The sequence below is a fragment of the Lontra canadensis genome, unplaced genomic scaffold, assembly GCF_010015895.1.
Source record: "Lontra canadensis isolate GAN:19392208 unplaced genomic scaffold, GSC_riverotter_1.0 scaffold13, whole genome shotgun sequence".
Taxonomy (NCBI): Eukaryota; Metazoa; Chordata; class Mammalia; order Carnivora; family Mustelidae; genus Lontra; species Lontra canadensis.
The window spans coordinates 25,399,148-25,410,668 of record NW_022631007.1 but is presented as its reverse complement, the minus strand read 5'-3'; the positions used below and the strand labels follow the sequence as shown (position 1 = coordinate 25,410,668).

Genomic DNA, 11,521 nt, shown 5'->3' with positions numbered 1-11,521 from the left:
ATTTCTCTTTTGTTGTGTTTTAATAAGCCATAACCATTTAGGCAGGGAACACCTGGTTTCAGATTCAGTATCTCAACTGCTTATTTTGGTTCCATAAACAGCCAAGTTCAACTATTTCCCACACTGTACAGCAATTCCCAAATACCTAGTCAAAGACAATTTATAGGAGAACAGAAGGAAATGTTTTACCCCATAGCAGTAACTCATTCAGATAACATTTAAAAGTGTTGAAAGGAGGAGGAAAAAAGCACTTTATGCCTTTCTGCAATTTCTTAAAAGTGTATATTTTTCGTTCTTTAATACTTCTGGCAAAAATAGATTTTAGAGCTTGGAGGTCTATGAGCTTAGGTGGGTATAATCAAAAAAGAATCTGTTTAATGAAAGTTACTGTCATATTTAAATGATCAACTATGGCCAATGCAAATAATTTTTTTTAAAGGATTTCAGTCAGAGGCTTCCCCATTAAATGTTTTAATATAAAATTCTAGATTTTATATATTTAGTATACACTATTTCAATATTTGAAGGCTTTAACAATAAAATAAAGCCAGCTAAGCCCCCCTAAAGGATAATGGCCTTCCCTGTTTCTAGTTTTTCTTTCATTAGAATGTAAGTTGTTGTCCTTAATAAAAAATGATCTTAAAAAAAAAAAAGTAGTTGCCAGAAAGCAGAATCAAAAGCCCAGAAAAACAGATGAGTAATATGCTAATACTAGATTTAATCACTATAGTGAACAGTGCTGGCTAGAGCTGCTCTAACAGTTAGTTATCCACAGGTATGTAAATTGTTTTCCTTCCTGTAAATCCCAGCATCAGTGTGATGCCGGCAGTGTTTTTCCCATTCTACTGTAGGAGCCACAGAGGAAGCTCTTTAACCACAAGGCCAAAAACTGTTCAGGAAAAGGTGATCTTAACTCCAAACAAGATATTGTTCTGGTAAGTGATTTTCTTTTATCCATTTAAATAAAATAAACCAAGTTGTTCCTTAAAATTGAATTTAATTATTGTCAGGCCTATTGGATTTCTATAAAAATAAATCTAGAAGCCAGAAAGGACACTAAAAAAAAAAAAAAAAAAAAACCCAGATCAGAGGTTCCTGGCTTTGGTCTCAGCGCTCTTCTTTACCAATATGTGACTTTTGACACATTATCTCCCTGGGCATTGGTTTCTTCCTTTGTAGAATGGGATAAACCCCGTGATGTCTCTCGCTCTACATCTCTGAGTTGTGCTCAATCTGATGGACGAATGAGATGAGTGTAGATGGTAAACTGTAAAGCACCACCACAGAGCTGTTGCTATTACTTATTAAATAATTTAATCATTTAATGACAGGTAAAAGGGAACTTTTAAATCCCACTTTACCAAGTCTCATAAAAACAAAAGATTATAATCAGGTGCCATAATTTTTCAGGCTTATGATCCAGATACATGCCACAAACATCTTATTCTCCTTTACACAACTCCTCCAATTACCTACTAATAACCATTTCCCATTTCCCCATGTTCACATTTACATACATACTTACAAACATTTACGGGAAGTAAATATATATATATATATATATATATATATATATATATATATATATTCGTATATATAAAAGTATGTAGAAAGAACAAAATGCCAGAGTAAAGCAAAGAAGTACCAGGCTATGACCATTCTGGTCAAGGAGGGAGGGTCTTTCATTTGAGGATTCAACTGGGCCATGACAGATGGGTAGTACTTGGACATAAGACTGACAAGTGACTAAACTGCCAGAGCATTTTCACACATCCAAAAAAAAAAAAAAAAAAAATTCTGACATTTTCTGCTTGGTAAGTTTTATAGAAATACTCAAGAAATAAATTTAAGGACTATATCATGATTATATAAGTCATTAGAACTTGGTAACACTATAAGGCCCCTGTTCTACTCTGCTAACAGGTCGTAACTATGAATATTAAACTCAACTGAATTTCTTCCTCAGAAAGTTTGCTGGGTCTGATGGGCACCCCTCATGCCTTATGGGCTTCTCATTCCATGGACTGCACTGTTTCTCTTTGTCCCTTCTCTCATCCTTCCGCCCCCACACGACACTCTATCCCATCTCACCTTAAGAATAAAAAATGCCTTTTAAATATATTTTTACCATCCTAAAAATTCTGGAAAGTCCTGTATACCCTTGCTTTTTCTATTGCCTCACCTCCTACTCACTCAACCAACTCCTCAATTCATTTTAATCTGCATTTTCACATACACACCACCACCCTCACCACCACCACCACCAAAACTGACTCATGTCCACTTTGCTGCGAAATCCAGTCAGCACATTTTATACCTCATGTTAGCTGTCACCTCAGCACAAACTTTCTGTTCACTCACCTTGGCATCTGAGAGACAACTGAGCTGAGCTCTCTCTCTCTCTAGCCTCTCTTAAGCACTCTCTCCTAGTTTCCTCCAGAGGTCCCTCTCTACTCCTCAATATTAAGCACTTAGGTCCTCTTGGGCCTTTCTAGAGAATTTCTTCCACCTCCACATGGTCATATAACCTTATACCACACTGACTTCCAATTTTGTTCCCCTATTCCAGAATCCAGACATCAAACTACCCATTTGGCACTTCCATTTGGCTGTCTCACATGTATCTCAAAATTGAATATTTTTCCCTGTCAGTGTTCATCAGGGAAGGAACCATTTTGGATCTAGCAGTTTGGGCCGCTCTCTTAAGTTCCATATCGGATCAACCACTGAGTATTATCCGTTCCGCGTCCTAAAAAAATCTCAGGCCCAGCCACTTCCTCTTCGCTGTCCCTTTTCAAGTCACAGTCTGTTCCCCTTTCCCTCTACTAATCTGATATCTTCCCACCATGCCCACCTCCAAGTCAGTCTCCATATTGCAGTTGGGGGTCATCATTTTAAAACCCAAATCATGCCATTTCCATGTGTAAAAGCCTTCAAGAGCTTCCAATTTAAGTTAGGTTATAGGTAAGCATCTTTATTCTAGTTTCTAAGATTCTTCACAGTCTTTTAGAGTAGGTTGAACTTAACCAGAAAAAAAAAAAAATTGGACAACACCAAGTGCAGGTGAAGATACAACACAATTGGAACTCTCTTATATTGCTGGTAGAAATGCAAAATGATACAGACATTTTGGAAAACTTGAGTTTCTTGTAAAAGTAAACCACACTTATCATCCAGCCCAGAAATCCTCTCCTAGATAATTACTCAAGAGAAATCAAAAGCTGTGCTCACACACAAAAAATGTTTACAGTGGCTTTATTTATCACTGGTAAATGACTAAACAAACTGTGGTGTATTTATGCAATGGAACAATAATTGGCAATGAAAAGAACAAACCACTGATAGACCTGACAACATTTCTGGATCTCAAATGCACTCTGCTAAGTTAGGGGTCAGCGAATTATGGTTTACCACCCAAATCTGGCCGCCGTCTGTTTTAACAAGCCAAATTTTATTGGAACATAGCCACACCCAATCATTCGTGGATAGCACATGACTGTAATAGCAAAGTAGAGAAGTTGCAACAGCGATGGTACAGCCGGGGCACCTGGGTGACTTAGTGGGTTAAAGCCTCTGCCTTCTGCTCAGGTCATGATCCCAGGGTCCTGAGATCGAGGCCCACATCGGGCTCACTGCTCAGTGGGGAGCCTGCTTCCCGCCCCCTCTCTCTGCCTGACTCTCTATCTACTTGTGATCTCTGTCTGTCAAATAAATAAATAAAATCTTAAAAAGAGAGAGAGAGAGATGGTACAGCCTGCAAACCTAAAACATTGACTACATGGGCCTTTACGGAAGACAGACTCAGAAGTCTATTTATGACATGATTCCATTTATGTGACATTCTCTAAAAGCAAACGTATAGGGTCAGGAAACAGATCGGACTGTCGAGGTCTGAGGACAGTGGGAGGGCAACACTGACCACAAAGAACAGGAGAGAAATTTTGAGGAGGATAGAAATGTCCTGTATCTTCACTGTGGTGCTGGTTATATGACTGTGTGGCTTACAAAAACTGATAGAACTGTATATTATAAAGGATGAGTTATACCACATAATGTAAATTATACCCCAAATTCTACCTCAATAAACTTGACTTTAAAAAAAGTAAGCAGACGTGTGTAGAGAGCCAACAAGCACACAAAAAGATGCTCAACATTGCTAACCATCTGGGAAATGTGAATCAAAACCACAATGAGATATTATTTGATACTTCTCAGTATGGCTAATATAGGGACACCTGGGTGACTCAGTTAGTTAAGTGGCTGCTTTCAGCTCAGGTCATGATCCTAGGGTCCTGGGACTGAGTCCCACATGAGGCTCCTTGCTCAGCAGGGAGTCTGCTTCTCCCTCGGGCTGTTCTGCCTGCCACTCCCCCTGCTTGTGCTCTCTCTCTCTCTCTGACAAATAAATTTTAAAAATTAAAAAAAAAAAAAAAAGAATGGCTAGTATCAAAAAATATAAGGGACACCTCTGTAACTCAGTTGGTTAAGCATTTGACTATTGATTTCAGATCAGGTCTTGATCTCAGGGTTGTGAGTTCAAGCCTCACACTGGGTTCCATCGCTGGCATGGAGCCTTCTTTAAAAAATAAATAAATAAAGGTGTTTGGGTGCCTGAGTGGCTTCAGCAGTTAAGTGTCTGACTTTTGATTTTGGCTCCGGTCCTGATCTCAGGGTTGTGAGACCAAGTCCTGCATCGGGCTCTGCACTGAGCATGGAGCCTGCTTAAGATTCTCTCTCTCCCTCTCCCTTTAAGCCACCCCCTCTAAAACAAATAAATAATAAATAAATACATAAATAAATAACTTTTTTTTTAAGTACAAGAACAACTGTTGGCAAGGATGTGGAGAAAAGGGAACCATCATACACAGCTGGTGGGAGTATAAATCAGAAAAAGAGTAAGGAGTTTCCTCAAATAATTTAAAAGTAGAAATACGATATGATCCAGCATTTCCACTTCTGGGTATTCATCTGAAGAAAATGAAAACATTAGTTGAATGGGTAACAAAGATGTAGGATGTGTAAGTGTTTGCGTTTGTGTGTGAGATACTCCATTTTATATATATATATTATATATATAATATATATATTAATTATCTGTATATTGTACCTATATCTACTCAGCCATAGAAAAGGATGAAATCTTGCCATTTGTGACAAAATAGACGGACCTTGAGGATATCACGCTAAGTAAAATAAAGACAAATACTGTATCAATCTAAAAAAACAAAACAAACAAACAAAATAGAAAAAAAATCCAAGATACAAAAAATGACCTGATGGTTGCCAGAGGGAGGAGTGTAAGAGAGATAGGCAAAAAGAGACAAAGGGGTTAAGAGGTATGATCTTCCAGTTATAAAATAAAGGAGACACAGGGATGTGATGTGCAGCACAGGGAAAACAGTCAATAATATTCTAACAACTTTGTATGGTGATATGGTAATTAGACTTACTGTGGTGACCATTTTGTAGTGTATATAAATACTGAATCACTATGTCATACACCTGAAACTAATACAATACCATATATCAATTGTTCTTCCATTAAAAAAAAAAAGCCAATATGTATCTAGTATTTATATGTCAGGCACTGTTATAAACCTTTTACTTTTTTCTACTCATTTAATCCTCATAATAACCCCATGAGTTGAGTACTACTGTGATCTCCATTTTACAGAAGAAGTAACTGAGACAAATGAAAGCCAAGTAATTGGCCGGTGATTAATGCAACTCGGATACAGAAAAGCTGGGAACCGCACCTCCACAGCCTGCCCACAGGCTGTGTTATACAACTACACCACACAGACAATATATAATGGCAGAAGAAAATAAAGAGACAGACTTATCAGTTAGAATAGGGTGAGCTATCACCAATTACCACACTCTGAAAGTTTCTGGTTTTTGTTTTTTTTTTTTTTTAAAGATTTTATTTATTTATTTGACAGACAGATCACAAGTAGGCAGAGAAGCAGGCAGAGAGAGAGAGAGAGTGGAGAAAGCAGGCTCCCTGCTGAGTAGAGAGCCCGATGCGGGGCTCCATCCCAGGACCCTGAGATCATGACCTGAGCCAAAGGCAGAGGCTTAACCCACTTAGCCACCCAGGCGCCCAGTTTCTGTTTTTTTTAACCATGGTTTTGTTGTGGATGCTTTCCTGAAGAGTTGTTCCAAAAAAATTTATTTTAAAGATACAGCACTATTGAGGGTAATTTATTTAATTTCTGACACCACATTTAAAACATTTTATTTCTGTTTATATTTTCCCCCATAAAAGCTGGGAAGTGTTGCAACTGAGAAGCTAAGTACCAAGTTTATTTTAGAGGCAGTAAACACAGCCTAAGGCCGTACTTATAATTATGACAAGAGAGAGACTCATATGGCTTCATATGGCTTTGAGTCTCAAAAACACATCTGCACTCTACCTTCCCTAGAATATGTTGGCTGATGGCAAATAAAGAAGAGAAAAGCAGCCAGAATAAAACAGTGGTGGTAAGTAGCAACGTGCTTTAAGAACAGAGGTGTTTGTGCTCCAAATCTTCTCAGACCAGCTCTCCTCCAGGAAGTTTGATTAAGCAGGGATCTGGGAGTTAAACCCCATTAAAAGACTGACCGAGAGATTCTGGGAGAAACCTTGGAACGGCAACATACCCTAAATCATGTCAAAGACCAAAACTCACATGTCTATTCCTGACAAGACACCTGACCCACAACCACTTACTCACTCATCCAATCAATATGTATTAGAGGTCCTTGGCAGGTCTATAGATTGGAGGACAAAACAAAAAGATAAACAGTCAATCATAATATTGCTTAACAGGCAGATTAAAGATAGAGAAGAGGCTATAAAGGCCACAGGACACACACTTCATCCAGACCTGAGAAGATTTCCTGGACTACAGGAAGAAGGACTACAAGGCATTCGATGGGTAACAATGACAGGAAAGGAAGAGGGAACAGCATGTGCTAAAACCAGAAGTCATCCTAATGTATTTGTGCAGCACACTACTTTCTTAAAAACATGTATTGCAGGAGCGCCTGGGTGGCTCAGTGGGTTGAGGCCTCTGCCTTCGGCTAGGGTAATGATCCCAGGGTCCTGGGATCGAGCCCCACATCGGACTCTCTGATCCGCGGAGGGCCTGCTTCCTCCTCTCTCTCTGCCTGCCTCCCTGCCTACTTGTGATCTCTCTGTCAAATGAATAAATAAAATCTTAAAAAAAAAATGTGTTGCATATCCAATACTTAAAAGTTGCTATATTTCATATAACAATGATTTCTGAAATGAATCTGCTGCAACAGCATGGATCCCTTGGGCAGAAATTGTGTGGTCTTGTTAGTGCAGAGCTCGCACTACTGGTTTCACGCTTTTATGTCACCCACTCTAGCCCCTATAGGCAGAGACATTTGCCGACCCCAGGCTAGAAACAGGAAAAGCCCAATACTATGATTCCACCACTGAAGCCAGAAGAAATGAGAGTCCAAGAACTCCAACCACAGCTCCCAAACAAAAAAATTCTTATCCTGGTAGAATTAGGAGAATATTTAATATTACTTTGATGTTTTTATTTCTGATATTTAATTATGATGATCTATGGAGAAATAGGAATTTTTTTAAACTTGTAAGCAAATGTTCGTCTATGTTTTAAAAAGACAAGATTCCTCCAGAATTCTGATAGCAAACGTGTGGTTTTTGTCAAGAGACTGGTACCTGTTAACACCTACAGAGAACTGAAAGCCAAGTTCATAATCTTTGAGCCTGAACAGAACAGGATTCAGAATGAGATCAGTTTTACTATGTGCACCATTAGACTTGCAAATTAAAAAAAATCCTAGACATTTGCAACTTCAGGTGAGACCGAAAACAAGATCTAATAATTAGTGTCTATTTCTGAAAGAAGTGCATATTTAAAGACCACAGGCAATTAACAACCAGGTTGTCCTGTAATCATGTACAGTAATAATTGGAGTATAAAGTAGGGTTTCATGCAAATCACTTCATACTGCAACTATCACTCTCACTCTCTCCCATAGCATGTGATTCAATCACATACTGCTAATGGAACTGTTAGATTTTAGGGAAATTGCTTTGCGTTTTGTTGTCACTGAAAAAGACCAACAATATTTGTATTTTCCTAGAAAGAAGATGCAACCTGCATCTCCTTACGGTGAATCTTAAAATGTTTTAATGGCCTTCACCTCCTGAACCACTCTGTGATTCTAAACAATGATGTTTTTTCTTGTACTTACATGACGGCAAGCAACATTTCTCACTGTGAACATCCTCAGGGAGGGACTCACAATTACTCTGTAGGAACAATTGCTAATGGGTAGACTGTCATCTCCACTGGAGACCAGAGAAGAGAAAACAAGTCCTTCCTTCTGGGGGGACTGAGCTCAGAGCTCCAGCTCACCTTGAATGTGCCGTCCAGGCTTTGTGTGGCTGCGATTCATTTGAGAAATCACAGAGACAGTCTCTTAATAGCAATCATGATATATCCAAACTGTTAAATTGTGAAACTTTTTTTATAGCTGAAGAAGAGGGAAAATCCTTTCGCTCTGTTTGAATCTACTTCAGATAAGCTCACTTCATAACTGACTACATGATCTGAGGTTTGGGAGATACATTTTATTGGTTTTCAAATAAATACTTCAGAAACGTTAATAGTTGGAGGTGTCTCAACTTGATACTGCTCTTCAATCCCAACAGCCTGCTGAGAACTAGGGGATCTGGAAAGGAAGGCTGAACTCAGGGAGGCCAGGGAAGGAAGAGGCGGCACTGGGGCTGGCTGGGCTGCTACTGGTCCACACACTCTAATGAGCTAGCTCCTATAGGTCTCATCATTACCACAGAACACAGGCACCCTTTGACCTCCGAGGAAAGTGAGTTCAGTTATTCCTTATGCAAGTAACTGAGAGAATCATAATTTGATTTCAGGTTTGACTTCACATCCCCTGACTTCAGCTGTGCTAGGCTCTCTTTGCCTATAAATGTAGACTACCTGGGCCCCTCGATCTATCAGCTTCTCTGGCACCAGCAAGGAGCTGTTGGTGATCGCCAGTGAACTCAGAAGTTCTTGGGACTGTGGAGAGCCTGTGGCCAGCAACCCTGGGTCATCAAGTTCCATGAAGTAGCATTTTTTCCTTAAAAACTTCCCTAAGACATATGTTTGAAAGTGGACACAGGAGGTTCATCCTTCTCCCATCTCTTGAAGGTAAATAAAATGCTGACCCAATGAGCCCAACGATCATTTCCAAGCTTGACAATCCAGATGGCCCTCAGCTACGTTTTAATTTGATGTTCAAAATCGTTCAAATTTATGATGCATACTTTCCATTTCTCTGCAAATTATTTCTTCAAATATATACTTTTTTTTATAACATTTCTATTTGTACTCACAAGCATATAATTAGATCTCAGAAGACCTTTGTTGAGAAACCACAAATTAGAAAATAAAGGAAGTAAGTAAAATTAACGTTGCCTAACTTAACATAAAGCATCTATTTTCTTCTTAATTTGCCCAAACTTTACCTACAAAAATCCTTCCAAACATAAACATAATTTGACTATGAAGTTGGAAGATGGGGAGAAGGGAAGGGAGCTGAAGGACTCTCCCCAAAGCATTTATAGAAAGTTTGCTCAGTCCCACAATATCCCTAAAAAGTTTCTTAAAGAGCCCTCAAGATGAATAAATAGTTGAAAATGAAATGCAAAGTCAAATCAGAATGAATGTCAATGTTGCTCAGTTAGCAACAGCCTAGAAGCTCACCAGCTGTCAATGCTAATCATAGCTCAGTTGTTGACTCACTGTGTGACCTCTAGAAGTACAGTTAACCTCGCTGATTTTGTATGCCAGCCATAAAATAGCATCACAAACTCCTCGAAGGCCTGATGTGAGTTATAACTCAAAGATATTGCCATGGCCCCACTTTAGGAGCTAAGTGTTAAATAAAAACCAAAATTATAAGGAAGATGATAGGATGCTCTTCAAAGAACATTTCCAGCTCTGTCTGCATAATTTTAGTGCTTTGATGAAGCATGGCTCTGAAGAAACAGTTAACCATATAGAGTAGTTAAGAATAGTTCAAACTGGCCTTATGGAAAATATAGTGTATTCCGAATCCTCATCAAGCTTTAGATATCAGACACAGCCCCAACATATTTAGTTGTGCTTCTAGGAGAAAAAGAGTTCTTCCAGGAATCTATGCACGGGGTTCTGCATAAGAGAAGCAAGTGAATGCCACAGTCTTTGGCAAAAACTCCAACAATAAAACTCTCATGAAAAGAAATGCAACTCATTTGTCAACTGGATTAGAAACTAAAGTCAGGAGGCAGATGTGATGGCTGGATGCTTAAAACTTTTTCTCTTCCTCCAGGGCATTTCCCACCCTCCCTGAGAGTCGGCTGGAAATGATCTGGTGGGTCAAAAAGCCCTATAATATGGCAGAACCACTGGAATAAAGAGACATAGATCCCTGAGTCATTGCAAGAAGCAGGTCCCCGCCTCTATCCTCACCGAACTGTATTGTGAGCAAGACATAAACCTGCATGGTGATAACCCAGTGAGCTTTGGGGGTTGTTGATTGCACCAATTAGCATGCTCTAATTAATACACAACTATGGGTTATATTCAGCATTACAACCTAAAATTCACAACTCCTCTACCCTGCATACAGTCCATACACAGTTCAGAATCTTCCTCTGGTGGATAAGGACACATCATTTATAGAAAATTAAATCCGCACATACAAAGAAGCTCCAAAGGACAGAACAACAAACACAAGCCCCACTAAACCACTTTATATCTGATGTAACGTTGAAGTTAATAGCTCTTCAAGCAGGCAGGTGGGACCAAGGAGCCTGTTCCTTAAGCACTGGTCCCTTCTGTCCTCCTTAATATGCATTCTTTGTATGGTATTAGCATCATGCTACCCCACCTAAACATCATCAACAAAAACAAAGACTGTTTAAGAACGCTGCTATTCCAGAACTTTGTATTTTTTTTTTTTTTAAGAAAAAGGCTGTTTATGAACCTATGAAAAAAATGCTTCTGGAGATGGAAGATTATTTACTTAGAACAAACAAGTCTGGTAGCTGGAATTGACTCAGAGTTAAAAGCAATCTGGGAAACATAAAGCAGACATGTCATGTCACAATTTGAGCTACATCAGTGCTCAGGAAGACTTACATTGATTTCAACCCCAGAGACATTCTTTAGTTTAGGAACCAGAAAAATATTTATAACTGAGGTTAAATTCTTAAAGATATTAAGCATGTTCAAAAATTAAGTAGTTACATCCAATCAAAGATACTATTGAAAAGTCATGTGGGAGTGGAATTTTTAGAATGTAAAATTTCTTAATTGACATCATGTCCTAAGTGCTATGCAAGTTTTATTCATGTATTTGTGTATTTTAAAGGCTTTTTTTTTCCTCACAGCAGTTTCAAGTTTACAGCAAAATTGAGAAGATCCATGGGTTTTCCATATCCCCCTGCCCCCACACATACATGTCCTTTATCAACATCATTCAC

At 38.8% G+C, this 11,521-nt stretch overlaps 1 protein-coding gene across 3 annotated transcripts in view; it reads right to left on the bottom strand.

The window, feature by feature from the left end:
* GPD2 (glycerol-3-phosphate dehydrogenase 2) overlaps window positions 1–11,521 on the bottom strand; it is a 143,100-nt gene that overhangs the window by 85,545 nt on the left and 46,034 nt on the right. The window lies entirely within an intron of this gene.